This window comes from Leptinotarsa decemlineata, unplaced genomic scaffold (assembly GCF_025532065.1).
Source record: "Leptinotarsa decemlineata unplaced genomic scaffold, Ldec_3_MD MMD2_tig00000576_RagTag_RagTag, whole genome shotgun sequence".
Taxonomy (NCBI): Eukaryota; Metazoa; Arthropoda; class Insecta; order Coleoptera; family Chrysomelidae; genus Leptinotarsa; species Leptinotarsa decemlineata.
Window position 1 is genome coordinate 1141064 of NW_027412551.1, and position 18884 is coordinate 1159947.

An 18884-nucleotide genomic window follows, 5' to 3' on the forward strand; every position below is an offset into this window, starting at 1 on the left:
CCTCTACGGGCTTCTTTTCATGACTAAAACTATAGTACACTCTGTTTCTGTAGCCTTTTGTTTTCTAATCCTTTTCTGAATTTCCCTAGAGCAGAGTGTCTGCTAAGAACTGTGACCAGACAAGATAGTACAACTTTTTCAAAAATATGATAGAACTGATCGTTACTCGATGAAAATATATTATAATGGATCAAAAAAACATGTCAATGTGAGATTTTCACTTGACAGTTTACAAAACCGCGACACGTGTTTCGCTATACAAAAGCATCTTCGGGTGTCACAATACGTATTGTGACTTGTGGTAGCTCAGTATTGCCTGGTTATGTTCCGTTTGAAAGGCATGGGCTTCGTTAAGTGCTTTTCAAGCTAATGTTTTGCTGTTTTTGATGTCAAGGGTAGAAATTGAAAATAATTTCTTAATGACTCGTATATTAATTAAGTTTTTTCCCAACAATTTGATCTTCCTCTTGAAGATGATCATTTGATGATCGAAACACGTGCTGAAGTGTTAAACAAATAGTTTGGTGTTGGAAAAAAACTCTAGTAATATTCTTTACCACATCAAAGGTTCCAAATAGTGTATCACGAGTAATGATCGGTATATGACCAAAATACTATGAAGACAAAAAAACCCAATAGAATCTTGAGAAATTATTCGAAAATCACCATTTCTGCCACAAATAGTTCTGATAATATCAGTCCACAAGAATATATCAAAGTAATTGGAAATGCTAACATATCCAGTAGAATTTTTGAATCCATTTATGCAGAATCAAGGGGCTCATCTCTCATATTGATTTGGTGTCAATAGTTTCGAGAGGTAGTTTGAAGAAGAAGCAATGTTTTTTAATCACAAAAATGCTATTTTCACTTGAATTCATTTATTTTTCTCAAAACTAAGCACTCGAAACAAAGTAAAACTCTAGAGCATATCACAAGTATCTGAATGAAGTGAATTGTGAATCAGTAACGAATATTTTCAATTAGGGTGGTAGTAAGCGGGTGTTTTTTTTTATTGTTTTTGGTTAAATAATAATAAGGTCAACTTTGAAGAAAACGAAAAAGGGAAAAAGGTCATTGACTGGACTCTAGTGGTCATTCGTGACAGACGAATCCAGCGACTCTAATGATTCCATTTTGAATATTCACATAAATAAGTGCAAAAAAACAAAATCGATTCCTATTAACTTATGAACACTTGTCACTTGTTAAAGCTTGCATTTCCTCTTCGAAAAACTCACGGTAAGTGCACCCTTTCAAGTTTAAGTCAACGGAAAACTGTTTCTACTAACAGAATTCCAAGATTGCATTCCAAGTAAGTCGAAATATAATTTTTAAAGAGATGTGTAGATCATGCATAGAAGTCACTCGCTGATACAAACTGAAAGAAAAAGTCTTTTCGAAGCATCTACTTTCATATAGAAAGAAAAAGTACTTTCCAAATAATAATTTCTACATTAACATTGAATTGCACGAAAATCACATTAACCTATTCAGTTTGTACTCCAAACATTCGTTGTGGAATTGAATCAGATATTATTCATGAAAATGCTACACAATTTAGTATATGAAAGAGGTAATATTTCAGTCACACCCCATCCTCAATGACGCACATCGATGTTTATTATAAAGATTTTTTCTTACAGTTTGTATCTGAAAGTAACTTTTATGCATGATTTACACATTTCTGGAAACAGTTTACTTTAAACTTGAATATTCCGTACCTCCTTTGGAAGTTTTCCACAGTTTTTTTTGTATAATATGGAAGAAGTGAATGCCAAAAATCTGTTTTTCCCAATAACAAAAAAGTTATGGAAAATGTTTCCAAAAAAATATGTGGGATTCAGTTTTCACATCCAGATGTATATAATTGCATGGTATTAACTGGCAGTTGGACAAAATAACACATAGTCATCAATTTAAAACGTATTTGTCACAGTTTCTGTGACGTTTGGCGCCATTTTCAGGGCCCAACTGTATATATGGATGTTGTTGAAGTAAAATGAGAGATTTTCTGTAGAAAATATCTAAAAGTATATCATGTTGGTTCAACTTTACATTTTTTAAAGATTTGTCACAAAAAATACAGTTTGACTCTGGATATAAACGTCGCAGAAACGTTGGCAATTGAATTTTGAAATAATGAGTACGTTCCTCATGCCTATTTACCAGTGAGTAGATACCTTAAAATCAAATGGAAATTGTTACAAAAATTCGTGTCATTGATCTGGAATATTTTTCAAATAAGTTCAAATCCTCAACCTCAAATTCTGGTGTTCTCATAGCTCGTTGTACTCCTTTCAGTTGACTGTTGGGTTCAGTTTGCGATCAATTAATGCATTTTTGAAATTTTCCTTGCATTCGAAGTTTTCAAAGAAATATTTGGTTTTCAATGCGCTATACCAATAGCCAATTCACACGCATATAATTCACATATACAAACTCACAATTCTTGTAATGGGCCATATTGTTGATAATATTGTATTTCAAGGTGGCGCCACTGGCAAGAATGATACCTACCTGAATGATAACTACCTTGAATATTTTTTATTGACCTTTTTTGGGTATTTGTTACCTTCCACAATCTGAAATATATAAAAATTATAATGGAGAACTTTATACAAGTGTAGAGAAAATAACGAAATAAATAATCAAAACAGGAATAACTGCCAATGTCTCACAACATTTTTGTCCATTTCTGAAGACGGAGGCAGATTTTGGCCTCCGAAACGTTAAGATAAGTATTTTAATATTTCTTAGCAATTTTTTTTTATATGCAAAATTGTTAACTACGACAAGTTACTGATAAGTAAAAGATATTTCTTTGTGAAAATTACTTTCATTTTACGCAGTAACTTATCGGGGTAAACTAAAAAGTTTGCCCTTCTACACTTCTACACAGAAGTTCTCCATTATAGTTTTTATATTTTTGAGATTGTGGAAGGTGATAAATACCCAAAAAAGGTCGATAAAAAACTGATTTTCCTCCACAAAAAATTACCTTCCTTCAATATTTCCTTGTATACTTGTTCGATTGATGACCTATTTATTTTGTAGAAATTTATGTTGAATTTAGTATTTATGGGTTTATAAGACCTTTTTCAATGGTCTAATATACCGGTCCTAACAAATAATAAACTTAAACTAAGTAAGGTACAGAGGATTCACTGTATAATGTGAAGTTTAGCTCTCTTAGAGACTGCATTTAATATTTTTTATATTATACATTGAGGGTATTCAAAATAAATACAGGTCGAAGCTGAACTACAAGATGGATCAGACGATATATTTATAGGTAGATTTCAACTGGCGACAAGCCATTTAACAAGGCCCTCAGCTTAAGTGTTTTGGCTAGGTGTTGTTACTCTCTCCGGCTTGGAACATCTTTGTTGAATGTGGATACTTAATGAATGATATATGTATTTTTCTAGGGAATTCGAGAGATGTATCTCTGAATGTCTCGAACCGATATTGCCTACTATCGTATATATTATAGGAAAGTATATTTCAAAACGATAACAATTTAATTCTTGGTGATCGGAATATTTTTCCGTATATTATATTCATCAAATAACTTTCTACTTTTTTGCTAAGGTTTCGTTGGTTAACAACGTTTGTCATCATAATTATCAATTCAGTTGAAAATGTCATGAATATAATTCAACTGTTTAAGAAACGATTGATTTATGAAATAACTGGTAAAAGTCTTCATAGTTATTGCTCTGTGTTTGAGTATTTTAGTTATTGTGAACTTTCAAATCAACGAAAAGTGGATTTTCAATGATTATTTCCATCAAAATATAAAAGTCGAAAAAACAAGGTAAGTCTTAGAAGCGTATACAGAGTTTTACAATGAATTAATGGAATTAACCTTGAAATTTGGATTCTGGAACAAAGATTTTTAGGTGTGAAAATAATCTTAACATAAATCCCTTGTACACCAAGCTGAATCGATCGAAATGCACGCAATCCCATAATTAAAAAAATAATTGATTAATTACTCTTTCGTATATGATAATATACAATAAAATCCATAAATCGATGTGTATATATTATTATTGTATATATGTGTATTGGTTATTGAAAATATTACATTATACTCATTTGAGAAACCATTTCATATTTTTCAAAAATTATATGCTGGTCTTGGGTCACAGCCTAGATCTAGATCATAATATTTTGGTGTATTTTGAAATGAGTGATATACCTGGGGAACTATTGAAAAGCTACGTCAGTCATCGAACCCAAATCATACGTTTAGTTAGTCACTACCCAAATACTTCACCTGTAACTCAGAGAGCTCCTCAAGGCTCAATTGTTGCTGTTTATTATTATTGTTTTATTTTTGCTGTATATTACAGACCTTTATCTAGTTATGAGCGATTGCTGTATTCACAATTATGCTGACGATACTCAGTTGTATTTTTTTCCTTATATTGAGTAGTAAACTTCAACAGAAAAATAATTCAGAACATAAGAGATGAAGAAACCTACAAAACATATTCACAAACTGAATGGAAATAAATCTCAATTGATTTTTTTCGGATCAAGAAGGAAACAACATGAAATCGTAGATATAAAATATTGCCAGAAATAATTAAGTGTAGTTTCCGTTTGTCTTGATTCTGACCTGAAGTTCTTACAATATATTGCGTCAATCGTAGCAAAATAGAGATGGAATGTCACCTACACTGAAACTGAAACTTTGTGACTCAACTATCGTCTCAAAAATATTATATTGTGATTGTATTTATAGCTCTGCTTTGAAGAAGCTGACGCATGGCGTCTTCAAAAATACAGAATTCATTCGCATATGAGATTCGTTAATATTACCACATTTCATAAAAATTCAGAGAATCTGGATGATTGAAAAGTAATAAAATTCTTCTTGTGGCAACCCATAAAATTTTGTGACTCTTTATCAGTTGAATCGAAGCACTACTTTATTTTCAATTTTGAAAAGACATTTTGAAACAATTATTTGGATTTTTTCAAACTGAATAAATGTTTTTTGGTAGTTATGTTGGTGGTTTTTGAATACACTATTATTCAATTGTTTTTTTTTCGGATCAAGAAGAAAACAACATGAAATCGTAGATATAAAATATTGCCAGAAATAATTAAGTGTAGTTTCCGATTGTCTTGATTCTGACCTGAAGTTCTTACAATATATTGCGTCAATCGTAGCAAAATAGAGATGGAATGCTACCGGCACTGGAACTGAAACTTTGTGACTCAACTATTGTCTCAAAAATATTATATTGTGATTGTATTTATAGCTCTGTATTGATAGAAGCTGACAAGCTGACGCATGGCGTCTTCAAAAATACAGAATTTGCTACATTCGCATATGAGATTCGTTAATATTACCACATTTCATAAAAATTCAGAGAATCTGGATGATTGAAAAGTAATAAAATTCTTCATGTGGCAACTCATGAAATTTTGTGACTCTTCATCAATTGAATCGAAGCACTACTTTATTTTCAATTTTGAAAACACATTTTAAAACAATTAGTTGGATTTTCTCAAACTGAATAAATGTTTTTTGGCAGTTATGTTGGTGGTTTTTGAATACACTATTATTCAATTGTTGAATTCATTTTTTTTTCATATAATTGTGTCCCCCAATACTTTTCAATTACTCAAATACTTTTTTATATTGGAAGATTATGTTGTAAAACAGCATAAGCTGAGCTCCGCTTTTCATCGTTATACTATTCTTTCAATACTGTAATGTGTTTGACCATTGAATAAAGTTCATTTAATAATATCAATGGGAGTTTATTTGAATGGGCCTCTGGAAAATTCTGATTTTTTAGATTGATTATACATTCATATCAACCTATTGCTAGTATTAACAATGACATGATATCAATAAGTATTAGGTTCAATTAGCCTTCAATGAAGAAACAATATTCAGTCCAATCAACAAGTTCAAAAACATGAAAAATCGAGATAAAGGTCCTAAAAATATGAGCGATAGCTCATTCGATTCGGAATCACCTCTAGAAAAATGTTTTTGGGGCATTTTGGTGCAGGGGAAAAATTGCAATTGTTATTAACAAAATAAGATTGAAAAAAATGGTATTTAGCTTTTCATTAATAACTCAAATAATATTAATATTTAAGCAATTTTGAAAAAAGATGGTTAAAGAGAAGGACATTTCCGATAAAAGAGTCTTGACTCCCGAAACTCTATCTCCATCGTTTATAATTTTAGTTTGACGTTGAAAATAGGGTTCCGCGCGGTTGTTACGGCATGCGCGCGCTGCCGCTGAAGAGAATTTATCAAAAAAAATATTTTTTTTATAACATAAAATGTCATTTTAGGAAATTAACTTCTTAACACTTGAGTGAATCGAGTCCCGTAGAAAAAAAAGTTTCATCACCATTTTTCAAAAAGTTATTCAATTATTAACTAACAAATTTTTTCCCAATCTCCGTTGGCATAAATATTGGGATGAAAGGTATAAATAATTGGCCTATACATTTTAAACTTTGTGGAGCCCTTTTGATATATATATACTTCATAAGATCCTGTGATAAAAGTTCATAAAATTTCATTAATTTGTTAGTTGTGATTTTTTATAATTATTGCAAAATGAAATATCTAAAAATTCTTGATTATTTTTTTTCAATTGAAATGTAGCAATGTCTGTTTTCACATTCAACAATGGCAGTTATTGACATAGGGTATGCATTTTTTACGTAATTTGTTTATCAAATTGTTTTAAAGAAATAGAGGAATTCAATATTAAAAAAAAAATTGATTTGTTGTCTAGGGATAATTATGTATATTAAGCTGTTTTTATAACGTTGGTCATTATGTGTTTATAACAAATTGTTAAACTGATAAACAATTAAATAATGTAATAAAAAAATTTTCTCAGTCAAACTATTCAAAAGTGTAAATTATGATTTTTAAAAGTGAAATTATTTCTCAACTGATTATTTAAAAAATCGAAATATAAAAAAAATCGATTTTAAACAATTACTAATTAAAAAAAGGAAAATGTTTTTTCAATCATAATTATTTGTAGACAACAAAATAGCAAAAAAAAATTTCAAAAATAATGAATTTCTCTATTTGTATGAAACAATTTAATAAACAAATTACGTAAAGAATTCATATTCTATGTTAATAACTGCCATTGTTCAATGTGAAAACAGATATAGCTGAATATCAATTGAAAAAAAATCATCAACAATTTTTAGATATTTCATTTTGCAATGATTATAAAAAATCACAAATAACAAATTAATAAATTTTCATGAACTTTTATCGGAGGATCGTATGAAATTTACATATCAAAAGGGCTTCACGAAGTTCAAAAATTTATAGGCCAATTATTTATACCTTTTATTCCACTATTTATGTTAACAATTGTCGGGAGTCGGGACTTTTTTATCGGAAATTTCCTTCTCTTTAACGAGCTTCTTTTGAAAATTGCTTAAATATTAATACTTTTAAGTTATTAGCGAAAAGCTAAGTACCATTTTTTTAAATAACAATTGCAATTTTTCACCTGCACCAAAATCCTCCAAAAGTATTTTTCTAGAGGTGATTCCGAATCGAATGAGCTATCGCTCATATTTTTAGGACCTTTATCTCGATTTTTCATGTTTTTGAACTAGTTGATTAGACTAATTGTGGTGTTTCCTGAGGCCCAGCGATCACACTCATTGTTACGCTACTGCGACTAAGATTTAGCAGACTGTGAAGCACCTCAAGAAACTATGATTTCTTTTCTTATAATTACAGACATCCGCAGGTATGCACATAGCTAGTCATGATGATGACTTTCCGTCATATTGAATAAATTATTGACTTTGTTTTTAAATTAGGTACTCGTTCTTATTATGTTGGAATGTTTCAGGAAACTGTTGCTCAACTCGGTTACCGTTGGAATTTGGTCCGGACACCTGACAAGGCGGTAAACGAAAAAAATAGAGCAAAAACAGGTTTCTTATGGGAAGTATTTTAATGAGAATAATTCACTGTTTCAAGTGAGACTATGAGCCGGTGAAATAATTTAGCTAACGGAGGATATTTTTCTGTGAGAACAAAAATATTAAAATAAATAAAGTTCACCACACTGCTTTGAACACTCACATGTTTTGGATCGTGTCATTTGTGTTTCAGTACCCATAGTGAAAAAACAGACACAAATTTTCTGAAATCCATAAAAATCATTAAACGAATATCATAAGAATATGACAACATAAAGCCAGAGGTTGATTAAAAGTTATCAACCACAAGATAAACTTTTAATAATGATTTCACACATTATGTTTCAATGAAATCTGAGTATTTATTAATAGTGGTTTATAAAGATGATATAACCTCAAAACAGATGGTTTACTGTCAATTTTTTGTAGAATTTCACCAACAGTATAATATGATTGATGGTAGTGGCACTAAATCACTGAAATGAAAAATTATTGTTAAAGAAACTGGAAGATCATAAAAAAAAAACTCGATTTTTTTTTAAACTTCATGGTATTTGATTATCCAACGACTCAAATATTTAAATTCAATGGTCTGAATGAATTCAATTTGATAATAATTAGTAGTTATTGAAGTATTGATATGGAGTATTTACATGAGGATACATGTCATATGAATATCACTAATCTCGGCAACGAATACGTAAAACAAGCAATCTTCTGAGGTCTTCGGAAACAACTCAGATTTTAATTATTTAAAAATCTAAAGGAGCAATTCGTTCAGAGCAGTCTAAACTCCCTACACTGTAGGTTAATGGACTGACACCTATCAGAAAATAACTAGTCCCCTGGCTAATACCACGAAGGGCGTTAGATTATATCCGACAGGTGTCAGTGCAGGATTCTTCACTGAAGTTATTTCTGCATATTCTGGGGATACAACTGCTGCAATAGATTACACAACACAACAAAAAAATATTTTTTGAATGTTTCCTACACTAAATTACTCAATTTCTACTAATTTTGGGGTGATAAAAACGAAAATAACAATGAAAAATTTTTATTAGCTCTGGTTTTTGAGATACACAGTACTTAATCTTAAAGAGTAGTTATACTATACGTGAAAAGTGAAAGTACATAAAACAATATTGTTATGTTTCTTTTAGAATATTTTAAGTACAAAATTAATAAAGAAAAACATTATTCTTAGTGTTTTGACAAATAAAAGAAGTTTGTATCACCAAATTTCAATTAAGTCCATCCGATTCATTGTAAGATCGCTGTCGTTTAGCTTGTCTTTTATAAAACACTTCTGGAGCATCCCTACACACAGACCAGCAGTAGTCTGCAAGCATTGCTTCATTCCAACGGCCCTGATATCTCTGTTCCATTAAGGCAATGTCTTGATGGAATCTTTCTCCATGTTCGTCACTCACAGCTCCACAGTTTTGTGGGAAGAAATTAAGATGAGAGTGAAGAAAATGAATTTTTAAGGACATGTTGCATCCAAGTTGGTGGTAAGCTTGAAGAAGCTCTTTAACCAATGCTGTGAAGTTATCATCTCTTTTGTTACCTAAAAACCCATGTACAACCCCCTTAAAGGCTTCCCAGGCTCTTTTTACATTTCCTGTTAAAATCATGTCAAAAGCAGGATCATTTACGATTTCACGGATTTGAGGCCCAATAAAGATGCCTTCCTTGACTTTAGCATCACTCAACCTGGGAAACTTTGCTCTCAAGTACTTAAAAGCTTGTCCTTCCTGGTCCATGGCCTTCACAAAGTTTTTCATTAGTCCCAACTTAATATGTAATGGGGGAAGGAAAACATCCTTAGGATCTACAAGAGGCTCGTAAACTACATTTTTCTCATTAGGGTTTAGGTCTCGTGTAGGCCAGTTCATTTTTTCATAGTGAGATTTTCTATCCCGACTGTCCCACAGACACAAAAACAACAGTACTTGGTGAACCCTAATTGCATTCCTAGGAGTATAGCAATGACTTTCAGATCACCACAGATGTGCCACTTGTGTTGTTCATATTTGATTGATTGGAGAAGTGTTTTCATATTTATATACGTTTCCTTCATGTGAACTGCATGACCTATAGGAATAGAGGGTAGCTGATTTCATTATGCAGAAGTACAGCTTTTAAGCTTAGTTTTGAAGAGTCTATAAACAGTCTCCATTCAGATGGAGTGTGATCCAAATTCAAGCAGTCCATCAAACCATTAACATCAGAACAAACTACGAGGTTTTCTTTTTTCTCAAAAAAAGGAAGCAAATCTTTTTGACGCTGTCTCTACTGAGATATTTTCACATCATGTTTTAGAAGATTCCACTGTTGTAGTCTTGACCCTAACAGCTCAGCCTTTTCCTTAGACAAGCGAAGATCTCTTATAAGGTCACTCAACTCTGCTTGACTAATTCTGTGCGGATCACTAGACCTATCGCTTACCTCAAAATCAGGGTCATAGGATGTAGAAGGATGGGTTGCTCCTTCTAAACAGTCTTCATCACCTTCCTCTAAAATTTCATAGTTTTGGGGTGGAGAAGGGACTGGCAAATTGTCTGAGTGTGGTACAGGCCGAAGAGCAGATGGGAGATTAGGGTATTTAACCGTTCCTCTTTTCTTCATAGATAAACCTTGCTTAATGGGAGGAGTTAAGCAGAAATAACAGTCGTCTGTATGATTGGTAGGCTCACGCCAAACCATAGGTACTGCAAAAGCCATTGCCCGGTTTTTATTTTTCAGCCACTCTCGCAATATGACGGAACAAGAATTACAACATATATGAGGAGCCCATGATTTATCTTGGTCCCCAACTTTCACACCAAAATAATGTTCATAGGCTGTCTTAACGATAGGTGTCATTTTACGTTTCTGAGCCTTAAATGTTATTTCACCACATATATAGCAAAAGCTATCGACAGAATTCACACACTTTCGAGGCATTTCAGATCAGCACTTAAATTAATTTAAAAATCAACTTCACACAATAATTTCAATAGCAACCACGTGCGTACAATTGACAAACTCACATAGGTTATGTTTACTACTTAAGAACAGCTGATGAGAGGGGTGTTATGTAAACAAACATGTGTACCAACTGTTGGTGATGAAATATTTCATTTGTTGAAAACTCAATATACATATATATAATATAATGATACTATATCTTGAAAACAAGAGCTAATATATAATTTTTATGGTCACTTTCGGTTTTAACACGTGGAAATACATTAAAATCATCTAATTTCAACCCCGAAACAAAAACTTTGTTGTGTTGTGTTATTGGAACACACTGGCAGACCGGTTTAGAGCTGTTTGGCCTGTGAACGATGTAACCAGATTTCAATGTTTTGAAAAAATATTTTCCTCAATTTCTTCAAGTTAGTGAACTTTGAAAACTGAGAGAAAAATAGGTAGGTTATTCCTGTAAAAAAACATTTTTCATACAATATTCATTGGAAACTTGAGAAAAAATATGCATAAAAAATAAAAACAACACTTTATGAATTTAATGGGCTATGGTGAAAGCACTACATGGTGAATTCCATATTTGTGAATTACCCAGAACCTTCGATTTTGTCAATCATAAGTTGCTATTATAGAAATTGGAACTAAATGGTATAAAAAAAGGTCCCCCAGAACTGTCGAGTACATAGTTGGAAAATAGAGATCAACGTTTTAGTGATATTAACTAATAAGCTGGGTGTTCTGCAGAGTTCAATAATGGACCCTTTATTATTTTCAATACACGCTAATGACTTGATGGAATATCATCAAGGACTGTCGAAAATTCAAACAATAACGTATGAAGATGACACCAATTTGATAATGGAACGACGCTAATGGAAAGAATCCAAGAGGTATAACAACACGTGAACACATGGTCGAAACAAAATCACTTGACACACATATAAATAAAACAACATTGATGGAGTTTTCAACCAGTAACTCGCTCGAACATTGTTATTTACGAAAACAAGGATCTGCACATGACCTCCTCAATTTTAAAATATTTTGTAATAGATTGAGAGAAAACTGTTGTATATGAGCTTGAATTATACGACTATATACTGTCAGTTGCATTGAGTGGACAGATACAAATAGAGATGAATTAAAAAACCTTACGGTATCAACTATTGGTGGTCTTTAATTGATGAATTATCTACATACATGTACAGAAACAAATTTAATGAACTTTCCCAGCTACACCATTCTGCAGCTTGTTCTATAGATGAACCTTTCGACAGTACTACCAACCGACAGTTGGTAGTACTGTCGAAAGCGCTCGCAGATAATTAATAGAAGATATAACGCTTCAAATCCTTTTTGTAGAATTTAATATTGAAATACTCAAAATAAAGGAAAATCAGTTGCATCAATCAAATATATATATATATATATATATATATATATATATATATATATATATATATATATATATGAAAATATATATGTTAGTTACAGTATTTATAACTCAAGAACGGATGGACCGATTTGGCTGAGGTGGAGAGGTAGCTTAGAACAAAGAGAGGGACATAAGATACTTTTTATCCCGTTCGACCTCGTTTCCGTGAAGTCACCAAGAAGTCACTATAAAACGTGGTATAGCAAAAACGCATGTAACATGAGAAAACAAAAATCCTGATGGTATAGTGGTCAGTATGCCCGCCTCTCAAGCGGGAGGCCTGGGTTCGATTCCCCGCCGAGGAGATACTTTTTTATTTTTATTTGATTTATTTTTTATTCATTCATTTATTTATATTTTTTTATTTTTCACGTCAATAGGGATTTTATTATTTACTTATGGTAAGCTATGGTTTCGTTGAATCCATATATATAAAAGAAAGTGGTGTTAGTTTAGTATTATATAAAAATTTATTGCTGTTCGTGTGTCTCACTGAAATTCGAGAACGGCTGGACCAATTTTTATGATTTTTGTCTTTTTGGATTTGTCTTTGTCGGGAATACAATAATAAGTATTGAAAAATGATATTTTATAAATAAAATAAAAATAAAATAACTCAAGAACACCCGGATCAATTTTAATGAATTGGATTGTCTTCATTGGGAATAGGATAATGTAGAATAATAAGTATCAAAATATGAGATTCCATCAATAAAAATAATAATGACAATAATAATAAATGAACTCTAGAATAGCTTAACCTACTTTTTTCATTTTTGTGTTTTTCAATTTGTTTTCTTCGTGAATGAGTGTTGAAATATGATATGATAATAATAATAAATGACAGAACTCGAGAACGTCTGGACCAAATTTTATGATTTTCGTGTTGTTGACTTTCTCTTCTTCAGGAATAGGATTATAAGTATTGAAATATAGTATTTCATTAATAAAGCTGATATTAATAATAATAATGATAAAAAGCTTGATAACTCAATACTATAATTTTGTATCAATTACTAAGGTGAGAATAAAATATAAAATGGTTCAAAAACAATTGTCAGTCAAATTTTGAACAACTGTCATCATTTCATGTTTTTTCTATCTGTTTTTGAACCGTTTTATATTTTATTCTCACGTCAGTAAGTTCTCCATATTTATATATTTTTACAAGATATATAATCTCATTATTGTAGTTGTCCTGACGAAGGTGTGAAATATACCGAAAGCTTGACATATAACAAAGAATTTTCTTGTAACAGCCCAGATACCGACTGCAACCTCACAAATTGAACCGATTGATATATATATATATATATATATAGGGAGAGAGAGAGAGAGAGAAACATAAGTTAATATCGGACATAGCACTCATGAAAGTGGCAAACCATGGACACGTGTTTCGGGATTTTGGCCCATCATCAGTATGGTGCAGCCAAGTGTAAGGATGGGCAACACTTGGTTATCAAAAGATAGAAATACAAATGCACGGAGCCACCAACAGGAGCCAACTGCACATGCGTGACATCCGGGTCCAGGAAATTATCTTGTGAACACAAGATCTATCAACTGAAACCACAAATGTGCGGTTGGCTCCTGTTCGTGGCTCCGTGCATTTGTATTTCTATCTTCTGATAACCAAATGTTGCCCATCCTTACACTTGGCTGCACCATACTGATGATGGGCCAAAAGCCCGAAACACGTGTCTATGGTTTGCCACTTTCATGAGTGCTATGTCCGATATTAACTTCTGTTTCTATATCAAGACACTCAATAACTTTCATATTTGTATATATATATATATATATATATATATATATATATATATATATATATATATATATATATGTATATAATGAATAGATAAGTACTTTTTGATCATCCCGATATTGATTTCAATTTAAGAGCCACCGGTAGACAGCTATTTCAGCCTATTGGGCATCGTCAGTACCGGGCAGGCGGTCCTCGATTGAAGACAAAATGAGAAAAACCCAGAAAGTACTTGATGAAAATAGCTGCGTAAACGCAAGCGAAACATAAGTGGAACCATCTATTGTACCTGCCCGGTACTGACGATGCCCAATAGGCTGAAACACCTGTCTACCGGTGGCTCTTAAATTGAAATCAATATGGGGATGATCAAAAAGTACTTATCTACTCATTTTTTGATTTCCATGGAATTATTTTCCAGCAGCTTGACTGCATTAACCTTTCTAGATTTCATATGTATATATATATATATATATATATATATATATATATATATATATATATATATATATATATATATATATATATATATATATATATATATGTTCTCATATTTTTCGGTCATCATTGATTCGCTGATCCGCACCTTCCTATACGTTCATAGGTGCTGCAGTCATTTTAATCAGTTTTAGTTAATTATCTTCTGGCTTCCCATCAAGAGCAATGGTAGCATTAATTTTCCATGGCTGAACTTGCTAGTAAACTCTTTCAATATATAGTTTTGCTGCGTCCTCTGTTGGAGGTGCCGCAAATTTCTGCGCATATCTCTGGAATATATATGAATTATTCTCACTTCCATCCGGAGTGTGCGTAGTGGTGTTGTTTCCTTACTTTGCATGCAGGTGGAGGATTGGTTATTTACTGTAGCCTACCTACTAACTACCACGATAATAATATCCATCAGCGTCAATTTCTGTGTCAATTTACAGCTTTTCAAAACAGTTGCCTAACTGTACTGTATCATCCAACACTCTTCAGTACATCTCAATGCAAGATCTTAACAAAGTTCTGCTCCTCTCGCCCCTATCTTTTCCCTCATGATTTATGACAAGTTCTTGACGGGATATTACTGTAACAGTGGGTCAGCTAGCGGCAGCAGTTTCATTGGGGTGGGTCTTTCTTAAGACAAGCTCCCGAGTCTGATTTCAAGTAGAGCAACTCACAGCAGGAGACTTCCATACCGGGCTCTGTTTGTTCAACGAAGAGGAGGTGAGTTATGGATGCTTCGTATCAATTTATTGTATCTTATTCATGAGCTGTATTATCGCATAGGTGCAGTAGGTATGGGAACCCGTTTAATAAATTCAATGTTGAGGAAGCTTACATACATTATTTCCCATTATTACCCATAGTTTGAATACTTTTATCTAAATTCGGTACTTTCTTTCGGGTATTGATGAGAATCATAGACATGATTATCATTTAAACTACTGTTGATGTGACATAAAATAGATTGTGAGACTATATGTTTGGTTTATATTATCAAGACGGCAAGAAGCAGTTTCTCCATTTATCTCCAGTTTTATTCCGACAAATGTTTGAATTGAAAAAATATTTTTTTAAATTTGAGTGTGATTAATTCCACAAGCATACAGTATTTCAGTTCCATTATATCGCATTATATTCATTGTTCCAAAGATCCAAGACAGCGTGCAGTGTTACCAATTGGGTCCGCTTCATATAAGATCATTTGAAAACCAGTTCAGGTTAAAATTGACTTTGTCGACATTTCGATTCATCAAAATTTAAACAAAATATCCAATTAAATTTCTTGAATTTGAAATTGAAAAATTAAACTATTACGGAGTTAGCGGTATTTCGCTTCTCTTAATGAGAACCTATCTTACTAATCGTCAACAAGCAGTGATGCTCAACGGTCCCTTATCAAACTTCCAACCATTGAGTATAGCGATCCGTAAAGGTCTGTTTTGGGCCCGCTCTCATTTGACATTTATGTGAATAACTTCTGATAATCTAAAAATAAAAAATCAGTAGACATAATACATCCAGATTTCTGCTAATAATCAAATTATCTCTAATTGTGAAACTGATAAAGTTAAATTACTGGGCATTACAATAGATAGTAGACTCAACTGGTCTGCACATATTTCTCAACTGAAGAGAAAACTCTCGGGTTCTCGCCAATTGAAGTAAGTATATCACTAGTGCAAACATATTAAAACTGTATATTTTTCACTGTTCCACTCCCATATTAGTTATGGTGTACAACTTTGGGAAAATTCATGTCATTCCATTCAAATATTTAGGATGCAAAAGAAGGCATTGAGAGTGCTGGCTCATATTGGATCACTGTCCAGAATATTTAAAAAAATCAGAATTATGCCATTACCATTTTTATTTCTTTATTACGTTTTGATTGAAATCCATCAGAAAAAACCATCCTTGAAGAAACAATGTCATATCCACGAAAATAACATGCGAACACATTAGAATAAATCGATTTCGTCTTCACTTATCGCAAAAAATTCCATAGGTTACTCTCTCTACAATATTTTGCCCTAAGATTTCGAAGAACTCAGATTGAATACTTACAAGAGAAAATTGAAAAATTATTTGTTGAAGCATTGCTTCTATTCTGTCGATGACTTCTGAACACATTTTTGTGGTAACACACAAGTCACTACTTATTTTTGATTTTCAAATTTTTTACATATGTCATTGTTGTTATTTGTTGTAAATTTTGACTCGTTAATTTCAAATGTAAAGCAAATCATGACTTGCTACAAATATATTGTATCATGTAACGTTGTCAAATAAATACTATTATTATTAACATGACCTTTTTCAATATCTTTTCACCTACTTCCGATATCTTCATCTTTTCGTATTTATATTTTGTTTAATAATTTGAAAATCGAAGAAAGTCATCCCATCTTAACCAAATTTGTTATTATGAAATCTACAATTGATTTAATTTCTCTGTTAGCAGCTTCTGACCAATCATGAAGGCATTACTAGTAGAGTACTTTGGATATCAATAATATATCAGAAAACACATTGATGAATTATTCAATTTAGCGATTAGAAAATTCATGCATATGACAAGTTACTTACTAATTTCAGTTTTTCAGTGCTTCATATTAATCAGTAACTTTTCAAAGAGTACTTTTCTGTTTGCCCTTCATTTTGTGGAAGGTTATACAGCCAAAAAACAGTAAGAAACGTATTCGTATAATGAAACCTCCTTGTTTATCGTTCATGTGTGTATGTAACATTATATATTCTATAGAAAATTGAGTATACATTCTTTATTTTATCATTACAAAATGAATCTGAAGTAACTAGCAAAAATATAATTGGGGTTTGAACTAATTAACCAGAAATAGTGTAAGCCGTAATTGCTGAGGTAAATCATTTTTAAAGAATGATATTATCAAAAAAAATCTGCCTATGGGGGAGGAACCCCACTTACGAAATTTGAAAGCTCTGTTTATGTCAGTCAGATAATTTTTAAATTTGGTACACATTTATCTGTATAATTCAGCATTCGCCTCCCGAATCAAAATCCTGGGGGCACCCTTATCATGAGATATGAGTAATAAGTGAATAAAAAATCTAAATCAAATCTGAGAATACGTGAAACGGACATTGATGTCATTAAAAAAAATCAAGATATACACAGTTAATATTTGGCTTTGGAATACGTCAATTTGACCTATGATCAACTTGTTGTACCTTGTGTTAACTGTAGTGGACTGAATAAAGACAATGGGAACATTAGGACCTTCGAATCAGTAGGCTGATAAAACCGACGAAGTGGTAAACAGTGTGGTCCACTAAGTGTGGAACAAATGGAGAACTTTTTTATTATCGATTTCTCTGTTCTAGTTGGGGCATTGTTGTCAGAATTAAAGAAATTTTATACATTTATTAACAGTTTATTCATATGAACATTTAGTTACTAAAGTATTTGAATCGTTAAAAAGAGTATTTTATTCTAGAGTTCTGTTAAATATCGTTGGGACAAACATGAAGTTGACGGTCACCTAAAAAAATACAAATCCAAGTAAATTTTACAAATACACTTTAATTCGATGAAGAATACTCCAAACTGATTTAATTGTGGCTACTTCAAATACATATTGAATCAAAACAGTAAAAATATGTATCATACGGGGGTAATTCAAAATTTTCCAAAAGAAAAAAAAATTTGAATAGCAGGCCATGACTTCGTATGTGAACATAACTTTCAATTCTAAGCAACTTTTTTCGTCAACATATTTCTATATTTTTTGAAATAAGGGTACTTTACTCTTGAACGAACTTTTTATTGTTTGGCCTATCCTGTATGGTGTTTGTCATAAAGACCACACTGAATATTTGATAGAAAAATAAATGAAGAGGTTTCGTTATAAATATCATCACGACTGATTTCAGTAGTGAAACATAACGGTAATAATTGAAATCAGGAACGAAAAAAATACATGAACATCATATAGTTTCAGAGCATTCTTCAAGATCAACAAAATGTCTTTTCAGTTACAAAAAACAGAAGTGAAAACCATAGAGGACATATGCGAGACAAACCTCTGTGAGGTGTGTTGCATAAATGTCTGTTGGATATAATTCAATATCCAGCATGGCATTAGCCAGGAAAGTAGTTGTTTTTCGAAAGACGTTTACGAGAGCCTACTATGTAGGTAGTTGAAAGAAACTATCTAATTATCAGTCGTTCCCATATGAACGACAACGAATCAGGTAATCATTCAATATACGACTTCTGGCACGGAT